The sequence below is a fragment of the Pipistrellus kuhlii genome, unplaced genomic scaffold (genome assembly GCF_014108245.1).
Source record: "Pipistrellus kuhlii isolate mPipKuh1 unplaced genomic scaffold, mPipKuh1.p scaffold_m20_p_13, whole genome shotgun sequence".
In the NCBI taxonomy this organism is placed as follows: Eukaryota; Metazoa; Chordata; class Mammalia; order Chiroptera; family Vespertilionidae; genus Pipistrellus; species Pipistrellus kuhlii.
In genome coordinates, this window is record NW_023425438.1 from 15,234,672 (window position 1) to 15,257,507 (window position 22,836).

Consider the following 22,836-nt stretch of genomic DNA (forward strand, 5'->3'; position numbering starts at 1 on the left):
AATATATTAAAAAAAAAAAAGAAAGAAAATAAGTCTAATAAGCAAGTGAAAAGATGCTCAAGATCATTACTTTTTAGAGAAATATAAATTAAACCCACAATAAGATACAACTTCATAATCACTAGGTTGGCTATATTTAAAAAGACATGATAATAAAAGCAAGGATGTGGAGAAATTGGAAACCTCAAACATTGCTAGTGGGAATGTAAAATGGTGCAGCTGCTGTGGGAAAACAGTTTCTCAAGAAGTTAGACATGTAGTTACCATATGAACCAGCAGTTCCTAAGTATGTACCCAATAGAAATGACTGTACAAGAATACCCATAGCAGCTTTATTCATAACAGCCAATACTGGAAATAACCCAAATGTCCGCCAATGGAAAAATGGATAAACAAAGATGGTATATCCATAAAATGGAATATTCTTCAGCCATAAAAAGGGATGAAGTACTGATACAAGCTACAACATGAATGAACCTTGAAAATATTGTACTATGTGAAAGAATCCAGTCACAAAAGGCCACATACTGTATGGCTGTTAGGTGAAATGTCTAGAATGGTGGCTGCCAGGGGAGGACGGAGTTGGGAGGAATGGGGTTTCTTTTTTAGGTGATATAAATGCTCTAGAATTAGTGGTCATAGTTGTGCAACCTTGTGAATACTAAACCATTGAATTCACATTAAAAGGGAAAATTCTGCATATGGTATGTGAATTATAGCTCAATTTTCTAAAAGATCTTTGTGTCCTCACACATTCTATGGCTAGAATGCTTCTTTACCTTCTACATAAAATATTTTTCAGTTACCAGAACATACCATGACAGATACACATTTAAAAAATTACAATAAAGACATGAGGGTTTTTGCTGAAACTATTATTCTGGAACTGACAAAAAATAGTGCATGCAATAGATAACTTCTGGGTCACATTTCTTCATTCAAAATCTTATTAAAATGTCTATTTCTCAATATATTATTGCCAAAAAATTTTTAAAATTTTTTTTTGTACTATAAATCTGTGTTGAATGGGTATTAGAGCATAAGCCCAATACACCAAAGTTGCAGGTTCCATCCCTGGTCAGGGCACATATAAGAATCAACCAGTGAGCCGAAACCAGTTTGGCTCAATGGATAGAGCGTCAGCTTGGGGACTGACCGGGTTTGATTCCGGTCAAGGGCATGTGCCTTAGTTGCAGGCACATCCCCAGTGGGGGGTGTGCAAGAAGCAGCTGATCGATGACTCTCTCTAATTGATGTTTCTAACTCTCTCTCTCTCTCCCTTCCTCTCTGTACAAAATCAATTAAAAAAAAAGAAAAAAAAAGAATCAACCAGTGAATGCATAAATAAGTAGAACATCAAATTGATTCTCTCTCAAATTTTAAAAAATTAAATGAATTTTACAATATTGAAATAAAAATGGTAATTTTGTTAGTTTTTATAATAATAGCTTTACATTTAATTTCAAAAGACCATATTTAGTAGTATTCAAAGATATAGTTTAAAAATTAGACGTTTTTGGATTTGTTGCTTAGCATTAACTGGTATTCTTTTAGAATTAAATATTATTGTACTAGAATTTTTAATGAGATAAATACTGGATAGGTTAAGATAAGGCAAGAGGATGTCTTTGGGAGGAGTACATATAATGCAAATTCAAATTTCTGGGAAATATAAAAAAAAATTCTTTCCTGCAAACTAAAATTTCCCCAATAGTTTTTTGAATTATTTAAAATAGCAAGATACTTATTTTTCTTTTAAAATCTTTAACTTTATTGATATATAAGTAACTTTTTAATGCTCAACTTTCCAACTTTTTAAGATACCAAAGACATCCCTCTTAAACAGTTTTCCTTCTTTAACTCCTTGAAACTAAACACAGTTCAGTTATTTGATTAGTGGATGCTAGAATTTGACCTAGAGCTTATGTAATTAGAAGAGACACTAGTTTTAGCTCAGTTAAAAGCCTCGTTAGCATATGACAGTCTCCTTTCTGGGGAAGTCAAGCCTCTCTACTGCTGCTTTTTGTAACCTTAAAGTTAATTCAGAATCCAGAGAAGCCTTGATCCCAGGATGATATAACCACAGCAAGCATCATGGGGTAAGTGTGCTTTTATGTGTTTTGAGATGGGAAATAACATAAGACAATAAATTCCATCAATCCTTAGTAATTTCAAATCAAAATATGCTAAGATTAATTTAAGAATAAAATTTTAAAGTAACTTTTTACTCAAAAGTTATAACCATTTATAAAACATTCATTTTCTTGCTTAGTTGTAAAATTGTCATAATCTGCCTTTGTAGGTTATCAATGAATGATATGTTTGGGGACTGAAGAGTTTTACATATTTACATATTTAATGAAGCAGAGTTAAATTTTGAGAGCAATCTTAAAGAATGACAAGGTTCTTTCTTTCATTGAAAATAGTTTTTATAATTTTTAAATTTTTATATTTTGTATGTTCTGATTATATTTTTGAAATGTAATTCTATGCTTATTGAATCTAATAAAAATCAGGATTTAAAAAAAGAATGACAGGGTTCTTGATTTACACTGCAAATTAACCCAACATTTCTTTAGGATTAAGAATAAAAAATGAAAAGATTGGTAATGAAGGGAGGTTGGTTTGTGCCTTTTGTAACACAGAAAGGGACAAAGGAGTTACTCCTTTATGTACAGGGAAATGTGTACTGATTCTACAGAGACATTAGTGAATCTTAATTCTAAACCTTTGCAGGGTTTTGAGAGCATGATGAGAAGAATTGGGTTTCATTTGAAAGGTTTCTAAAGTGAGAACAGAATTCCACAATAGTTAGTATTGGAATTATATGGGTTTTATATGCTAAAGCAATAGTATTCTGAAAATATAGAAATTAATTTTTATCACCCTTTTGTCCTTGTTAATAGCTCCTTTTAATACATTATTTTATTGCTGCAAATGGCATAACCATTTCATTGAAGGCACTTCTGTAGGGTTTACCATAAATGAACAGAAATTTATACTAGAGAAATAACTTTTTGTCATTTTTACTCTAAAGTTTCCATGAATTTAATTAACATTTATATCTTTGTTAATACCCTTGGTTCTGAAAATGCAATTTGAACCAGTCTGAAACCTCAGAGGCTTTTGAAAGGAAGATGATAAAAATACTGTTAAGTTTTAATACAAATATAAAGGTTAACAGATAAGTGCCTTGTACAAATTTCATATACATTTGTTTCTCCCTTTTTTCTTTAATGCCTGTAGTTTTTAACCTTTTTGGGAGTCAAGTATAATTTTAAGAATCTTTGGATATCAACCCACCCCCTCTGCAAATCACACAAAATTTCCCATGCAATTTCAGCATATTTACAGATGGTGTAATCTGGGGGCCCCAGTTAAGAACCTTTCATTTTGAGTTTTAGGACTGGAGTATGAGTTGCTAAATATTTTTCTTAGTTTCTGTATTTTCATAAAATGTAAAAATGTTTAGGTTAATAATTCCTGATAGTTTTCTCTCAGAGACAATGCTAAAGATGCTGATTCTCACACTGATCATCTCTCAGTACACACACACTCACACACACACACACAGACACATACACACATACACATACACATACACACTTTACATGAGAACGAAACACAATTACCAATATCCATAGTTTTTTTTAAAAAATTTATTTTATTTTATTGATTTTTTACAGAGAGGAAGGGAGAGGGAGAGAGAGTTAGAAACGTCAATGAGAGAGAAACATCTACCAGCTGCCTCTTGCACACCCCCTACTGGGGATGTGCCTGCAACCAAGGTACATGCCCTTGACCGGAATCAAACCTGGGACCTTTCAGTCTGCAGGCGAACGCTCTATTCACTGAGCCAAACCGGTTTCGGCAATACCCATAGTTTTGACGATCACATTACTGCTGCTTGTCCCCCATGATTTAATTAATTGTATGTGCTTTCAAGAGTGCCAGGAATCACCTTGGGAGTCATGGGGGGGGGGGGACCACCCTCATTATTTTATTTGTAAGCTGCTTTCAATGCTCCAAATAAAGTGAACTAAACCATAAATTGCTAGATGTTACACAGGACACTCTTAATTGGTTGGTTCATGACTGTTTTGTTGTCTGTTCCTGCCCTTATTGAGAAAAGAGGTTAGTAAGTATTAATACCCACTTAAGTTTTCCTAAAATAATTAGAAAAATAAAAAGAACGTGGCAGCTGATCAGATGTTCAAATTTGTTTATTTGAGGAAATCTCTAGAATATAGCCCCAGAAAATGAGAAAGTAGCTGTCTGGGATTTTTGGGGGGAGGTGCTTGTGGAACTTATCTCAGAGCTATTTGACAATACAATGCCTTATATGGGTCTATGCCAGCTCTTTTTATTTTTCTTCAGGCTATGCTGGCACGGTTTTAGTAAGCAACAGAGATAAACATTAGAAAATCCTTATGCACTCCAGAAAGCCTCCTCCGTCTCTTAAATTTTCACTAGGTTACTAGGGAGTGTGGAGGTGTGTGGAGGGAGTAGGAATATGAATGAGGGTGGGTAAAGGGATAACTGGAGAAAAGCGGAAGAACCTTACTTGTAAGGTACCCAGATACCAGCTATTTACCATAACACCTGGGCAAAGGATGCACAAAGGAAAAGAAGGGATGGATGCATTTCTTTGCTGAAATACATTTCAATCTTCTTTCCCCATCTAGCAGTTACTCAGTGCACTCCTGACTGACATCTTGAGGGGGGGAAAATTAAGGCTCTGCTAAAATTGTAGAAATTCATGGTTGCAGCATGTTCAGCCTTCTTTTAGTTTCCCAGTTCAAACAACGTAGAAGGATTTAAAAAGTTCTTCAGCAGATGAATTCTCCACTTCTGAATCTGAGAATGACAACTCCTTCCTGGGCAGAGCAGACATGCAACTCATGCAGTGGCCTTTGAAATGTTGCTTCTATCTGTGCCTTCCTTTCCTTCCTGATGGTTGCTTCCTTAATTCAGGTCATAGTTGCCTTTTACTTGCATTAAAGGTGGCCACTCCCTGGCTTCTTTGCGGCTGGCCTTTCTTCTAAAGTGCCACAAGAGGCAGCTTCTTACTGAAGACGTGTGACTTAGTTACTCCCTTTTTAAAAACCGCCAGTGACTCCATCTCTCCACTGCAGAGCAGCCTCCGAAGAAGATATTCACGGCCCCAACCTCCCTGCGCAGCCCTACCTCCTCCTCTACCCTTGATGCTCCTGGGATCCTTAAATAATGCCCCGTAATTTCCTGCCTCTGTTCCCTTGCTGGTCCTCTTTTTATCATTTCTGCACACTGTTCAAAACCCAGCTCAAACCCTATCTTCATAAAACTTTCTCTAATTCCAATGGAACCCTCTCTTCTCTGGAAGCTTTAAGGCACCGTATGCTTTTCTCATTGCACCTGTCATAGTTTATCGCACTTGTGTGTCTCATCTTTCCTACCAGATTTCCACTTGGAGGATCAAGGTCATCTTTATAATTGTCCCAGCACCTGACACAGGGCCCTTTACATAGTATGTGCTTAGCAAATGCTTATTGAGCAGACATGAACTGTTTTTCCTATCATCTACAATGAAAGCTAAAGACTTAATTTTAGCTCAACTTCCTTTTTCTTCCCTGACAGAGTGGCCCCATTTTCCACTCTCTGGGAGTTAAAATTCCTATTTGAAGAGGCCAAATGAGTGTAATATCCAAAATACGAGTGATGCAAGGGAGAAAGGGTGGGAACAAGGACTGTAGCGACACATGAGAGCAGTGGTTCTCAACCTTCCTAATGCTGCAACCCTTCAATACAGTTCCTCATGTTGTGGTGACTCCAACCATAAAATTATTTTCGTTTCTACTTCATAACTGTAATTTTGCTACTGTTATGAATCGTAATGTAAATATCTGTGTTTTCTGATGGTCTTAGGCTCTACAGCAGCGGTTCTCAACCTGTGGGTCGCGACCCCTTTCACAGGGGTCGCCTAAGACCATGGGAAAACACAGATATTTACATTACCATTCATAACAGTAGCAAAATTACAGTTATGAAGTAGCAATGAAAATAATTTTATGGTTGGGGGTCACCATAACACGAGAAACTGTAGTAAAGGGAAGCAAGAGGGAAGCTTTAAGACTAAAAAATGGCTCTTGGTTCTAGACAACTTCCTGGAGTGCTAGCCTATAAGGCTGGGATCACCTGTCTATAACAGTGGCTTAAATAAGCTAGACATTTATTTCTCTCTTAGATTAAAAAATAAATTAAAAAAGCCGCCCAGCCCAGAGCTGTTCAAGCAGGTTCTTGTGTGAGGAACGAGGTTCCCACAGCTAGCTCTTCTGACATCCTTGTGAATCAGGTCGTGTTCCACAGAGATGCTAGGACTCCACCTATCTCACTGATGTTCGATCAGCAAGGAGGAGAAATGGGGGGGAAATACGTATTCTTTCTTTGAAGGAGACTTCCCAGAGGTCGCTCACATTATTTCTACTCACACTTCATGGGGAGAATCTATTCTGGTGGACACACGTAGCTATGAAGGCGAAGGGGGAGTGTTTTGAACTGAGATACTAAAGAAAAGGGGAGGATGGAAACTGGGTGGCAATTAGCAGTGACTAATAGTATCAAGATCAGGCCTTACGCTGCTGCTTGTACTCCTTCAGGACAAAGAACAGCATTATGCATAAAGAGGATTCGCTTAAGAAAAATTGTATGTAAGGATAAGAGGAAAAAAGAGCAAGCTTAGCTGGGAATAGCAAAGATTTGCTTAGATTAATGGACAGGGACCCTGACAGAAGTGATGTAGGCGATTAAGCCTCTGGTTCTCCTGCTGCTTGTTGTTATCAATGGCATTTTATTTTTTATAGACCCTCTAGAGAAATCAGGAAGCCTTCACAAAACACGGTGTGATGTCTACTGGTGGAGGCAGGCCATGAGGTGAGTGGAAATTGCAAAGAACTTGTTTCTGATAAGAACCCAGACAAACTGAGAGCTTAGTTCAATCTGGGGCACTTGTACTTAGTTTAAACCAGTACTTGTACTTTCTTCTTGAGATGTAAGCATTCTAAATGGCTTTGAAGAATTTTGTAACACTTCTTTGTTTAAAAACAAATAAGTAAACATATTATACAATTCCATGATTAGTTAGCAGTCAGGACTAATAGCCACCTTATAAACTAGCTATGTTACCTCAGAGTTTATTGCATATATGAATGCTTACTCAGAGTATCGAGATAACAACGAACTATGTTTTAATTGAGTTTTATTTCGGATGTTTTTGTGGATTGCAAAAAAAAAATACAAACCCTGTAAAAAAAACACAATTTACATTCAATGAATATTTACTGAGTCCCTACTTTATGCTAGGCTTTGTGACATATCAGCCATGTGGGATAGATGAGCATGATCCTCATTTTACAGTGGACAAAATGTAGGTTTTTAAAGGTTAAGTAAGGTTCCCAGGATCACAAAAATGAGTAACAAGCTAGGTGTCTCATGCACTTAAGAAAAGAGTACCAGCTGAAACTGATTTGGCTCAGTGGATAGAGCGTTGGCCTGCGGACTGAAGGGTCTCGGGTTCGATTCCGGTCAATGTCATGTACCTTGGTTGCAGGCACATCCCCGGTGGGAGGTGTGCAGGAGGCCGCTGATCGATGATTCTCTCTCATCGATGTTTCTAACTCTCTATCCCCTTCTCTTCCTCTCTGTAAAAAAAATCAATAAAATTTAAAAGAAATAAGTTCCATAGTTTAAATAATTATTTTTAAGTTTCAAAACTAAAATGTACACATTGTAAAATAAATAAGCTAACTAAGACAGAAGGGTGTAAGTAAACCTTGAAAGCCCATCCCACCAATCTCCATCCCTCTTTCCAAGCATAAGCACTTAGTAGTTTGCCATGAATTCTTCCGTATCTTTCCTTTGTCCCATGTGCTCATTACAGTATCACACTTCCTATCCATTTAAAGATTTAATAAATAGAGGAGGTTGAATTTACTATGTACTTAACAGTATAAACACCTATTTTTAAAATAATAACTGAATTGTTCATTTAGCTAACTTTGGGCATCCAACTCTAGAGACTGAAAGAAGGACAGAACTCACTCTATTTTTCCTAGGGATTCAACCCTGGTGCAGGGTTCTTGATGTTGAGAGAATGCATATGGACTCCTCTGAGAGTATGATGCAAGCTCTGAACCTTCTCCCTAGAAGAAAATAAACCTACATATAATTTTGCCTATAATTCAGGAACCCTGAGGCAATATGGACCTCTGTCTTGTATGAGTAGATTGTTAAATTAATCATTTATCATAAATACTAAAATAGAATTGTGAATAAGATACGATAGCAGCAGAGAAAAGCAAGGGTTTTACTGAGACATGTCAAAAAAGACAGGGAAGGGTGATACCTGCACAGAATCTTGAAGGACACAAGAAGTTTGACAGCAAGTTCAGGGTTGGGGAAGGATGTCCGCTGAGGAACTACACTCTTAAAGCCCAGAGGCTAGAAAGGACAGGGATCCACAGAACGTTCTTTGTGGCAGGAGCCTAGTGTGTATGAGAAGACTGAAGACAAGTTTGCAGAACTGAATAGAGGACAGATCGTGGAGGCAGAGGTCTATTGTGTTAAGATAGAGGTCGGCAAACTGAGGCTCGTGCCAAGGTTTACCGATCTGCTAATGAGTTTGCTGACCACTGTGCTAGGATGTTTGAACTTTAAGAGTCACTAAAGAATTCTGATCTAGATTTTCATAGGTAGGTAGGTAAGAAGTCTAAAATTAATGCAAGACTAACTAAATGATAATGGAAATGATACTATGGATGATAGAATAAGAAATAAAACAAAGATAAGACCACTTAATTCAGATTTGTTGGAGAATCATTGATAAAATATGTTGTTAAAAAGCTAAGTTGTTAAAAATCAGATGGACTCTATTGTAAGGTCATTGCTTTTACAAGGGAGATTGGGAGAATAAAGCTCTGAAACTGTCTTTGCAAGATAAAATTAACTCAGGTGCACACCCGTTGCCCCATGCAGTGTGCCATGCACAATCAGGCCAGTGTCAGTCACCTGGGGTGTATCACTCACTTCTGATCTGCACACCCATGCCCTCTGCTGTCCTCCAGTATCTCCTGATGGATTGTGTGATTTCCCAGTGACTATTCTTCCTAAAGAGCAGGAAGAAATGGGTTAGGTTCTCAATATTTCTACACTGAGCAGGTATTGCTTTTATAATTATTTGTGTAAATTAGGTTTTAAAATAATGTGGTTTAAAGTAAAGCATACAAATAATGTCATAGCTGGTTCATTTTTACTTGGCTGTTACTTAACCTTTTATACCTAACTAAAAATCCAGTATTAGTCTCACCCACTTCTCGACAGTAGCTTCACAACTGAGGCAAGACTATAAAGTCTCAAGGATATTTTCCTTGATAATATTTATTATTCACTTAAAAATTGTACATATCAAATACTATAAAGGCTTTGAAGGCTGAACATGTACATACAGTGTACATGCACTTTTGTATGATGTATCATAAAAAAATGAATACAAAGAAGCATTCGGTCTTTGCCAAAGGGTAGTAGTGCTCCAGGTTTCTCAGTCTATATGTTTAGATAGTGAATTTTTATTAAAACAAAATTTAAAATTTAGGGGCAATAGCATTACCTTTTCCTGTTTGCCTTTTTCTAGCTCATTAAAAAATGTTAATTAATATGAATAAAGTTCTGTATTGTCTTCTTTATTCTCCAAATGTATTGAAGCATAATTGACATATAAAGTTGTAAGATATTTAAAGCATGCAATGTGATGATTTGATATACATTGTGAAAGGACTCTTCCCCCATCAAGTTAATTAATGCATCCATCATCTCACGAATTTCCTTCTATTTTTGAGGGGTGAAAACATTTAAGTTCTTCTTGAGAGAGTAGAGCTTTCAATTTCAATTATACAATGTAGTCTTATCAACTATAGTCACTATGTTATACATTAGATCCATAGACCTTAGTCATCTTACAACTAAAAGTGTGTACCCTTTTACTATACAGCCTCTCCCTATTGTTTTTTTTTTTTATATATATTTTATTGATTTTGTACAGAGAGGAAGGGAGAGAGATAGTTAGAAACGTCGATGAGAGAGAGTCATCGATCAGCTGCCTCTTGCAAACCCCCTACTGGGGATATGCCCGCAACCAAGGTACATGCCCTTGACCGGAATCAAACCCGGGACCCTTCACCAAGCCGACGCTCTATTCACTGAGCCAAACCGGTCTCGGCTCCCTATTGTTTTAAGGAAAGAAATCATTAACCTAAACAATCTTTGGAATTTGATTAAACTCAAACTTGTGTTAAGTGTCCACTGCAAAACATTCTCAAAGTTTCCATGCCTCTAATTCCCAGGAGGGAGAGATGCCAATGTGTGTGTTTGAGAATGCAGTAGGAAAGGGATGACGGATGATGATGGGGGGGGGGGGGGGGGGGGACAGGAAAGGCTTCATAGAGAAGGAGATGCCCGAACTGAGCCTTGAAGGGTGAGGCATATTTCATGAGGCAAGGAAAGACATCCGAGGCACAGAGGATGGGAGGAACAATCGTAGAGAGGCAAGTGTTTGATGAGCTGCATGAACTGGGATCACCTACATGTCTCTCTGATATATGCTGGCTATTAGAGAGTTTTATTGGGGATACTATAAAACAGAAAAACAAATTAAGTAAGTTCAGCTAGTCCAGCCATTAGCTGTAACAAAATCATATCACCTAATTTAGAATTTCTAGGCCTTTGGGTAAACTATGTACACTGGGAGAATGCTGTGGTCTCACTGGTGAGAGAACACTGCTGACCACTGTCAGTGGTGCATAGGCCGGGGACTATTCTTCTGAGGTTATAGATTTGCAGGGTTTGTCTGTGATTCCCGACTCCTGGAGTCTTTGTTCACTGGGAGGCAGTGAGAAATTAGAGTAATTCTGAAGACTGGGTTTTACTCTCTTCTCCTTTTTAGCAGTTCTGAAGTCCCAAAGGCAGATCCAAATTGGACTCATCTGAACTGTGAAAAAAAACTCTCCCAGGAGAGACAGCAGTAACCTGGTTTCCCCTCTCACCTATATAAGGCTTTGGTGACTAATGATCTATTTCACAAGATGCTACTAACTCAGCTTCGTGAGCCCTGAGGCTGCCTGTGCTGCAGCAGGAGGAGCTCTTCCTGAGGACTAGTTAGGTTTTACCATGCTGCTGTACCCTCTCTGCAAATGGGGGTTACCCTAGGGGTGCAGGGAGCTTTTTCTGGAGCTCAGGGCTTTTCTCCTTCACAAGTCTCTCGGGAGCCTCTCTTCCTTTCACTGTCTCCCCTCTCTTCCACTGAGCGCTGGCCTAGTGAAAAGATAGTGACTGGCATGTTTCAGGGGGAAATAGGTATTTACCTTGTGTTGGGGCAACATTGTGCATGGAGTGTCTCGAGAGGATTTTACCTCCCATTCAGATGAATCCAAGGAGAGAACCTACTTGAAAGGCTGAAATTAAAGCAAGTCAAACCAGAATAAGAAGAGAGATTGAGCACATCTTCCTGACCAGACCTATAGCTCACAAAGCATTCAGACTCACAAATGAGGTTCTGACACATTTAGGCATGCACATCAATGCAACAAGTCGGAAGAGCCCCCGGAAGTAATATGGTCTGAAATTTCTAATATGTTTTAATGTCTAAAATGAAGAATTATTAAATTTAAAACAATTATCTCTCGACATTGGATTTTGTGTATTTTTAAAATATATATATTTTTTTATTTATGTTAGGGAGGAAGGGAGAGGGAGAGACAGAAACAACAATGATGAGAGAGAACCATTGATTGATTTGCTGCCTCCTTCACACCCCCTACATCAAGCCCGTAACCTGGGCATGTGCCCTTGACTGGAATCGAACCTGGGACCCTTCAAGTCTACAGGCCTACGCTCTATCCCTGAGCCAAACCAGCTAGGGCTGGTTTGTGTGGGGGTTTTTTTTAATGTGTGATAACATGCTGGTTTTTGGGGGGTTTTTCCTGATTGATGTTGACACATAGCAACTCAACCAAATTACTCTATCCTGACTGATATTATTAAGTGATAAAAAAAAAATTAATGTGCCAGTGGAGGGGAGGTAGGGGGAGCGCTGTTATTCCATATGTTTACATAAAGAACTTCGCCAGCTGCTGAGCCACCAACTGCCACGCTCTGTGCTTTGCCCTCTTCTTACTGGCTCTGGGCACTTAGGTTGTTGGTAAGAGTGGCACATCAGTTACAATTAAATTTGGTGTAAAAAAATTTGATGTGCAATTAAATTCATTAGGAAATCCTGCTCTCTCTAGGTCTTCAAGCCTAGCGGTAGGCACAGGGATATATTTCTGCCAATGAAACTTGACTTGATACAAGAAAATAGGATGGTATTTTCCCCCCTAACAAAAATCACCCCCAGGCTATAAACTGTTTCTATATTTCCCACTCTTTTTTTTATTTTCTTGTGTGAAGCACGTTTGGTAAAGAGTGGGTTTCTTTTGCTGTCTACCAAATGAGAATTCAATTACTTCCACAAATACTTGTTGAACCCATGTCCAGAATGGTATTAGGAGCTGGGGATACAAAAATGAATAAAAGACCCCTCTGCTCCAGAGCGGCTCACAGTCTGGTGAGGGAACTAGCATTTAGGCGGTTAACTAAGGATGGGATTGGGATTGGGATGGTGGCCTTATGACCCGGCTCAGTGGCAGGGCCAACCATCTTCTAGCAATGATCATATGTGAGAAAAGGTCAAGGAAGAGGCTGACCTGAGGACCCAGGTCCATTTTCAAATTAAGAGTACTTATTGTGTACAGTGGTCACCAACCCTTCGGACCTCACAGATCACCAGTGGTCTGTGGACCACTAGTTGGCGAGTGCTGCTCCATAGGTTTCCTTAAACCAGTGGTTGCCAACCTTTTGGACCTCACAGACCACCAATGGTCTGTCGACCACTGGTTGGCAACCGCTGGTAGGATGTCTCATGGCACAGACCTTACTTCATTCTTTAATTTATTGCCTTTGCCACTTTTAAATTGCTGTGTATTTAAGAGTGATTTGATTGTACATTTATTTGGAAGTGGGTATAAAATGTTACATTATCATTGGAGTGTCTTTATTTTAAACAATTAGATACATGCCCATGTATTGTGAAATTTGTTATCTCCTTATCATTTCACTTCTAAGGGTCACGTTGTGCTTTTTGTTTTCCCGAATTATGCTGGTTAAGGAATTATATTAATAAATTTATAAGTATTAAGCCATTTTTATATTCTAAAACTCTATTGATCATAGTATTATTTGTGTTTTCTGAGATTTTATTTTAGAATATTTATATACTTAGGCTATCTTAGAGTAGATTTGGTACCAGAACGTCATAGAGTGGATTTAGTAGAATTTACATATACCCTATTCTGAGATATGGATTAAATAAAAATGCAGTCATTGTTATTGATAGAAACTTCCTATTTTATTATCCTGGGTTATTTCATATTTTGGGGGTAGATATTTGACACTTCCCTTTCTATACATTCTATAGTTATTCTAGTTAAATTCGTTTTTAAAACAGAATTCAGCAATTTGTGTTACCCTAAATTGTTTTCCTCATTTCATCCAGCTTTAAAAAGTTATTGGCAGCCCTGGTCAATGTGGCTCAGTTGGTTGGAGCTCTCCCATACACTCCCGCTGGGAAGTATGCAGGAGGCAACTGATCGATGTTTCACTCATACATTGATGTTTCTCTCTCTTTTCCTCTCTCTTTCAAATAAATAAAAACATGTCCTCAGGTAAGGAATAAAAACATTATTAGCAGTAACTTATGAGTAGAATTTTTTAAGATAAAATTTCATAGCCTATGAATTTGTGGTTATCTCTCTCTCTCTCTCTCTCTTTTTTTTTTTTTGTATAATTTTGTGCTCTTTCTCTTCCTCTCAATCTCCCTCTCTCCTCAGACTTGCCAGAGTTTTTCTCATTTTTTCAATTCACTTAACTTGTTTTTTTTCAAATAGCTATCAGAGCCAACAGAGGAATATATATATATATACACACACACACATACACACACACACACACACACACACACACACGAAGCCTGGTGTGTGAAATCGTGCACCAGTGGGGCCAAAATTGACTCTCTGACATCCCCCGAGGGGTGCCAGATTGCGAGAGTGCACAGGCCAGACCAAGGGACCCCACCAGTGCACGATTGGGGCCAAGGAGGGATACGGGAGGTTGCCAGCTGGGGAGGGATCACAGGAGGGCCAAGGGTGTGTCTGGCCATTTCCCTCAGTCCTGATCAGCCAGACCCCAGCAGCAAGCTAATCTACCGGTCAGAACATCTGCCCCCTAGTGATCAGTGCATGTTATAATGACTGGTTGACTGCCTTCCCCCTGGTGATCAGTAAATGTCATAGCAACTCGTCAACCGGTCAAATGTCTGCCCCCTGGTTGTTAGTGCATATCATAGTGAGCCAATGAGCAGCCTTAGCATATCATTAGCATATTATGCTTTGATTGGTTGAATGGCTGACTGCAAGACTAGACACTTAGCATATTAGGCTTTTATTATATAGGACACATGTGTCAAACACAAGGCCCTCGGGCCAAATCCGTCCCGCCAGGCCTTGCAATGTGGCCCGCACCGCGCTGTCATCACTGCACTCCGCTGCGTTTCCATCACAATGACAGTTTATGACTGTTCAGTAAACCATTTGGCCCGCGATTTAGGCTGGATTTTAGATTTTGGCCCCTTCTCTGATTGAGTTCGACACCCCTAATATAGGATATTGATTTCAGAGAGGAAGGGAGAGGGAGAGATGGAAACACCAATGATGAGACAGAATCATTGACTGTCTCCTGCATACCTCCTACTGGGGATCAAGCCTGCAACCTGGCAATGTGCCCTTGGCTGGAATCGAACCCAGGATCCTGCAATCTGTAGGCTGATGCTCTAGCTAGGGCAGGAACTGATACATTTTTAATGACAATAAAAGTGGTTCCTTATATGATGGTGTTATGAAGTCCTATGACATGAAGCAATTTATTTAAATAAATAGAATAATTTAAAAAATGGTCTTACTTGTAGCTACTTCCCATGTAACTGGGTAAGCAACTGTTCAAGCTACAGTTTCCTTACATATAAAGTGAATGGTGACATGCCCTGCCCATTGGGCAGCACAGCTGCAGTGAATAGGTGAGGTAATGTATACAAGTGTACTTTGAAAACTAGAGCACAGGTATAAACAAGGTCATGAGATATGCTTTTCCGTGAAATACATGTTGCTTTTGGTCTGTATAAAAACAATAACAACCCTTTTAATATATTTTCCAAACATTTTTTCTATACCATAAGGAGCTTATAGACTCTCCACTGTGAAAATATTTGCAGGATTTGTCCTGATGAATTACTTTCGCTTCAGGGGAAAATATTTCCTCATTATCCTCCCCCCAACAGAAAAAGTTCTCATTCTGCTAAATTAGAAATGTGCACTAAAGGCCCATTCAATAAAGGACACTGAAATGGAAATTAACTCAAGTCTGCTTTCAATTAATTTCAATTCCCCAAAGTGCCAGACTTTCCTTTTCTGTCGCAGCAGTAATTGGAAAGAAATAACAATCCTAAGCTCCCGTGGTCTTGTGCGTGTATGTGTGTGTGTGGGGGGGGGGGTGGGGAATACATTCTAGGTCAGCATGGGGGAGGGTCAGGAAATTTTCCTATATTCTTTAGGTTTCTATTAACTTTATTACTTGAATTAATTATATAAAAATCTGGTTATAACTTCCTAGGTTAATGTTTCAACATCGCTATTTCTCTATTGCAATAATTTTAGAACTTTTTTTTTTTTTTTTTTTTTTTTAAAGCAGCAGAAACTTGTTTTAAAAGGAAAATTTTCCCCAAAAGCTACAGAATGTGGAACAGACAAGAGCAGCAAGTCTCTGGTTGGGTGGGATGGAGAGGAAGACCTAAACCCCTCTAGCTTGGTGACTTCTCTCTGCTCCCAAGGCAGGCTCAAAAAGAGTACAGACTGAAAACCATTGTTGCTTGTAATGATCGGCACTGCTTAGAGACCAACATGCTTTTTCTAAAAATGTAACAGTATTTCCCAGATGTGTGTTTATAGAGGCTAGCACAGCTATGTGGAACTGGAAAGGAGGGTTGGGGAAGAAACTGGGGCCATTTTAACTGATGGGAGAAATGTGGTAGCATCTGATGGTTATTTATGCAAGGGTGAGCAGTGATTGAAGGTCTATGAAGGGCAGAGGAAAGAATTACTGGGCTCAGAGAGTGAGGGATTCCCATGAAAATAAAGAGCAGACTACAAGTAAAATCTCACAGGGGATTTCATCATGTAATAAGGCTCTTTCTCTCTCTTTTTTTTTAATTCTCCCTTTTAAAATGAATCTTTCAGTACATATTACTTATTAATATAATAATACTTTTCAAAAGTAATTCTCATCTGGAAACTTAGCCTAAGGAAACTATGTCTTAATATGAGGGGAAAAAAGGTATATATCTATTTTATATTCAAAACAGAAGATAAAACCAAAAAAGAAAACTGTCCTAATATTCAATAATTACGAAATAAAAAAATGACAAATTTCTTCAAACCACTATTTTTCACTACCCTATCTAATAAAAGGGCAATATGCAAATTATCCATCACTCCATCACAATGATGGTGGTGCCCATAGCCACAAGATGGCAGCACCAAGCGTTCCACCAGGCCGCTCATGTTGCCTGCTCTCAGTGGCTGCCCCCTCTGGGACTGGGTGACTCTCAGCCCCACTGGAGTTCTATCCCAGCCACTGATGGGCCTCTTGGCCATAGAGAGCGTCTGAGCCGCAGGCTTGGGGTGGCCAGGTCCCGCAGAGAGCTACTGGTGCATGAATTCGTACACAAGGCTACTAGTTTAAGTATAATAATTGTGCATCTATATGAAGCAAGCCAGGAGTGATTTAAAACACCAGTTCTGAAATCACAGATACCTGAGTTCAATTTTGGCTCCCTCTGCCTTTTCTTATCTGTGATCCTGGGCATATTACTCCCTCGTTTTCCTAAGCCTCAGCATTCGCATCTATAAAATGAGGATAGCAATACATACTAAACTAAATACATATATGGAGTCAATTAAATGTGACAATATAAATAAAATATGAAGTGCAGCACTAGGCACACGGCAGCTCCTCAGTAAAGGTCAGTTCCCTCTCTATCATTCCTGGGATAGTGCACAGAGAGCTGATTATGCTCTATTAACAGATTTGTAGACAAACTTAAGGAAATACATGGTTTCCTAGAAAAATATAAATCACAAAACTAAAAAAAGTTGAGATTAATTATCTTTGAAGAAATTGAAAAGAACTTAAAGATGAGCCTTCCTATTCTAAAGAGGCACCAGGACCAAATGTTTTCACGGCTATGCTCTATTACCTTTTTAAAAAATATATATGTATTTTTTATTGTTGGTAATATTACAGATATCTTCAATCCCCCCTTTACCTCCCTCCTCCCAGCCTCTACCCATTCCACCAGGTCTCCACTACCCTATTGCCCATGTCCATTGGATGTGTATATCCTAAATAATAAAAGCCCAGTGACTGGAATGACTGCAGCCCCTCGCTCCAGCTGGCCCTGTCCCCCAGCAAGGACCTCCACCCTGATCCAGGGGCCCCCATCAGGGCAGGCTGGCCAGCCCCCACCTGTGCACTGAGCCTCTATCCTATATAATGAAAGGGTAATATGCAAATTGACCTAACAGCAGAACGACCAGAACAACTGCTTGATCAGTCACTATGAGGTGCACTGACCACCTCTGGGTCCCTTTTCCTGGCCGGCAGGCTCTGAATGTTCATGACAAACGGGAAACTGGGGGTGGGTGGTGGGGGATGTAGCACTAGGCCAAGGCCCCCGCCCCACCAGTTGCCCCACACACAGAGGACAACCCGTGGTGGGGGCAGGGAAGGGCAACAGATGGGAATGGCCGACTTCTTGGTCCCTTCACCCAGCCATCAGCCTCCAATTGCCTGATGGTGAACAGGGAACCGGGATGGGGGGCGGCGGGGGACAGGGCTGGCTGCAGGCAGCTAGGGAAGATGGCCCTGATCACAGGCCAGGCCTAGGGACCGTACCCATGCACAAATTTCGTGCACCGGGCCTCTAGTAAGTATATAAGTTCTTTGGTTTATCTCTTCTCGTCCCCCCAACCCCACATTGAGGTATATCAGTCTGTTCCATGCTTCTATGCTTCAGGTCTTATTTTGTTGGTCAATTAATTTTGTTCATTAGATTCCACAAATAAGTGAGATCATGTGATATTTGTCTTTCTGAGTTTGGCTTATTTCACTTAACATAATATTTTCTATGCTGTCCCAAAGGGTAAGAGATCCCTCTTTTATACAGCTGCATAGTATTCCATAGTGTAAATGTCCCACACCTTTTTTTTTTTTTACCCACTCATCTACTGATGGGCATTTGGGCTGTTTCCAAATCTTAGCTATTGTAAATACTGCTGCTCTGAACATAGGGGTGAATATATTCTTTCTGATCGGTGTTTTGGGGTTTGTGAGATTGCTGGGTCAAACGGAAGTTCCATTTTTAATTTTTGGATGAAACTCCATACTGTTTTCCATAGTGGCTGCACCAAACTGCATTCCCACCAGCAGTGAGCTAGCATTCCCTTTTCTCCACATCCTCACCATTTTGATGATAGCCATTCTAATAGGTATGAGGTAATATCTCATTGTTTTGCTTTTCTCTGATGATTAGTGACTGAGCATTTTTTCATGTGTGTCTTGGCCATTTGTATGTTGTTCTTCTGCCCATTTTTTAATTGGATTGTCTTCTTTTTGTTGAGTTGTATAAGTACTTTATATATTTTGGATATTAACTCGTTATCAGAAGTGTCATTGGCAAATACGTTCTCCCATTCAGTGCGTTTTCTTTTCAATTTGATGGTGGTTTCTTTTGCTATATGAAAGCTCTTTATCTTAATGTAGTCCTATTTGTTTATTTTCTTCTTAGTGTCCTTTGCCCTAGGAGATGTATCCATAAACATATTGCTTTGTGAGATGTCTGAGATTTTACTGCCTATGTTTTCCTCTGAGATTTTTATGGTTTCATACCTTACAGTAAGTCTTTTATCCACCTTGAGTTTATTCTTGTGAGTGGTGTAAATTGATGGTCTAGTTTCATCTTCTTGTATGTGTCTGTCCAGTTTTCTTACACTATTTGTTGAAGAGGCTATCTTTACTCCATTGTATGTTCTTGCCTCCTTTGTCAAATATTAATTGACTATAATGGTATGGGTCAATTTCTGGGGTCTCTATTCTTATCTATTGGTCTATATGCCTGCCCTTGTGCCAGTACCAGGCTGTTTTGGTTGTAATGGTTTTCTAGTATAGTTCAATATCTAGTATTGTGATCCCTCCTTCTTTGTTGTTCTTTTTCAAGATTGCTGGAGCTATTTGGGGTCTTTCATGGCTCCATATAAACTTTTGGAGTACTTGTTCTTATGCCATTGGTATTTTAATAGGGATTGAATTGAATCTGTAGATTGCTTTGCATAGTATAGACATCTTAATGATGTTAATTCTTCCAATTCATAAACATGGTATATGCGTCCATTTGTTTTTATCTTCTTCTATTTCTATTTTCAATGTCCTATAGTTTTCCAAGCACGGGTCTTTTACCTCCTTGGTTAAGTGTATTCCTAGGTATCTTATTTTGTTGTTGTTGTTGCAATGGTAAATGGAATTGCTTTTTTAGTTTCTCTTTCTGAGAGTTCATTATTGGTATATAGAAATGCCATCAATTTGTGGATGTTGATTTTATATCCTGCTACCTTGCCTAAGTGATTTATTAATTCTAGTAGTTTCCTGGTGGAGTCTTTAGGGTTCTCTCTCTAACTTATTTCTCCTTCTCCTTCTTTTTTTTTTTTTTTTTTTTTTTTAATATATTTTATTGATTTTTGTACAGAGTGGAAGGGAGAGAGATAGAGAGTTCGAAACATCAATGAGAGAGAGTCATCGATCAGCTGCCTCTTGCATACCCCCTACTGGGGATATGCCCACAACCAAGGTACATGCCCTTGACCAGAATCGAACCCGGGGCCCTTCAGTCCCCAAGCCGACGCTCTATCCATTGAGCCAAACCAGTCCCGGCTCCTTCTCCTTCTTGATTTCAGAGAAAGATAGATAGATAGAGATAGAGATAGAGATAGAGATAGAGATAGAGATAGAGATAGAGATAGAGATAGAGATAGAGATAGAGATAGAGATAGAGATAGAGAGATAGAGAGAGAGAGAGAGAGAGAGAGAGAGAGAGAGAGAGAGAGAGAGAGAGAGAGAGGAGAGAGGAGAGAAGAGAGAGGAGAAAGGAGAGAGAAATCAATGACGAAAGAGAATAATTGATTGGCTGCCTTCTGCATGCCCCCTACTGAGGACCAAGCCCCCAACCCTGGCATGTGCCCTTAATTGGAATTGAACCTGGAACTCTTCAGTCTGCAGGTTGATGCTCTATCTACTGAGCCAAATCGGCTAGGGCTTTAGCGTTTTCTATGTATAAGATGTCATCTGTGAATAATGACAGTTTTACTTCCTCCTTTCCAATTTGGATGCCTTTATCTCTTCATCTTGTCTGACTGCTGTGGCAAGGCCTTCTAACACCATGCTGAATATGAGTGGTGGAAGTGGACGTCCGTGTCTGGTTCCTGTTCTTATGGAAAACACTTTTAGTTTTTTTCTGTATGTGTCTGTATGTGATCATATGAAGATAAAGGAATGGAAGGACACCAGCAGATAGTTAACATTGATTGGGAATAGTGAGGAATACTCGTAACTCTGCTCAAATGGCCACAAAAAAACAAATAAATAACATGAGTAATAATAATCTGATTTTTAAGAAAGTAAATTGCTTATGCTATAATGTAGGTGAAAAAGTAAAAGTAAAATTATAGGTGGGCTTAATCAACAATCATATAAAATATTCAAGGGAAAAAAAGACTAGCAGGCAGTAAAACAAAATTATCATGACAGTTGTTTTAGTTGTTTTATTTGTTTTAGTTGTTTTAGTTGTTTCATTCCTCTAGATTTTCCAAATTTTCTCTAATGCAGTTTTCCTCCCCTTTGTAATTAAATAAAATAAAAATTCTAATTCATTTTCTGTTAACTATATACTTTTTATTATGTCTTAAAATTAGTGTATACTGACCATCTATCTAATAATAGGATACTATGCAAATTTGTCAGGACGCCATCATAGTAATAACTGATAGCAGGCTGTGCGCACAGCAGGCTTGGGTTCGTGGGGATTTGCAGTGTTGGGGAGGAGGCCTGCTGCGGGGGCCTCCTTGAGCATGCATTGGGGGTCCTGAGGTACTCAGAGGCTCGCAGGTCTCCTCCGCAGCCCAGTCCAGAGGCAGGGCCACAGCAGGGGTCTCTGTGTGCCTGCACTGAGGGTCCACAGGCCTCCGCCATGGCCCAGCCTGGGGGTCCACAGGCTTCCCTTGGCTCTGGCCTACCTCTCTGACACACTCCACTGAGGAGCCCTAAATGGGTAAGAGCCTACCTCTTTGGGGTGACGGATCGCGAGGCTACTGCACTGTGACAGGGCACAGGTCAGGCTGGGGGACCCCCCTTGCCCCGAGTGCATGAATTTCGTGTACCGTGCCACTAGTCTATATATAAAAGCCTAAGTGAACATTATGGCCTGATGCCTGGACAACTGGCTGGTAGAAATGATGCACACTGACTACCAGGGGGAAGAAGCTCAATGCAGAAGCTTCCCCCTGGCGGTCAGGGCGCTCCCATAGCCACAGCCAACCTCCCACAGCCAGCCAACCTCCCACGTTCCCTATCTCCGGCTGGCCGGCCGTCATCAGCTCCAATTGCCAGTCAGGCTGAGGTTCCCCACCCATGCACAAATTCATGCACCAGGCCTCTAGTATGTATATATAAAGTGTCCCCCCAAAATGCAGATACACACTTTGAATAATTATAAAGGTGGTGTTTATTAAATAACATTTTTTAAATTGAACTATCAGTTCTTAAAGTATGTATACATTTTTTGACACCCTGTATGTGAGCTTGATGATGTCCTAGCTCTGAAACTGTGTAGTTACATTTTATCTAATACTAGAGGCCTGGTGCACAAAATTTGTGCACTGGGGGTGGGGTTGGGGGGTCCCTCAGCCCGGCATGTGCCCTCTCACAGTCTGGGACCCTTCAGGGGATGTCTGCCTCCTGGCTTAATCCCATTCTCCCCAAGGATCAGAGCCAAGCCGGCAGTCGGACATTTCTCTCATAGACTGGGACCTCTCGCTCCTTAACGCCTGCCTGCATGCTACTCCTTACCACTAGGCTCGCTGCTCCTTAGTGCTGCTGTGGAGGCGGGAGAGGCTCCCACCACCACCACTGCTGGGCTCATGAGCCCAGCTTCTGGCTGATCGGTGCTCCCCCTGTGGGAGTGCACTGACCACAAGGGGGCAGCTCCTGTGTTGAGCATCTGCCCCCTCGTGGTCAGTGCACATCATAGCAACTGGTCATTCTGCCATAATGGTCACTTAGGCTTTTTATTATATAGTTATGAAGACATTTTAGGTTTATTTTCAATTAGTTATAGATTAGATAACTAAATGTTCACAAAATACTTATCCATAAAAATATGGCTTTACATATTTCAAGTTTTTTTCAGTCTTGGATAGCATTAAAAATAAATTTTTATTGATTTCAGAGAGGAAGGGAAAGGGAGAGATAGAAACATCAATGATGAGAGGGAATCATTGATTGGCTGTCTCTTGCATGCCCCTTACTGGGAATCAAGCCTGCAACCTGAGCCTGGAA

The 22,836-nt window shown here is 39.7% G+C and overlaps 1 protein-coding gene across 6 annotated transcripts in view; it reads left to right on the forward strand.

Annotated features, from left to right (window-relative positions):
- Nucleotides 1-1,365: 1,365 nt before the first annotated feature.
- The window catches only part of ARHGEF33 (Rho guanine nucleotide exchange factor 33), a 64,619-nt gene continuing 43,148 nt past the window's right edge, over nucleotides 1,366-22,836 (forward strand). For 5 of the 6 annotated variants that reach the window (XM_036435080.2, XM_036435081.2, XM_045580661.1 and 2 more), the window contains exons 1-2: nucleotides 1,366-2,099; nucleotides 6,840-6,909. The gene's annotated coding sequence lies outside the window, so the exon portion shown is untranslated. The remainder of the gene's footprint in view (nucleotides 2,100-6,839; nucleotides 6,910-22,836) is intronic. The other variant, XM_036435078.2, reaches the window with a different exon arrangement.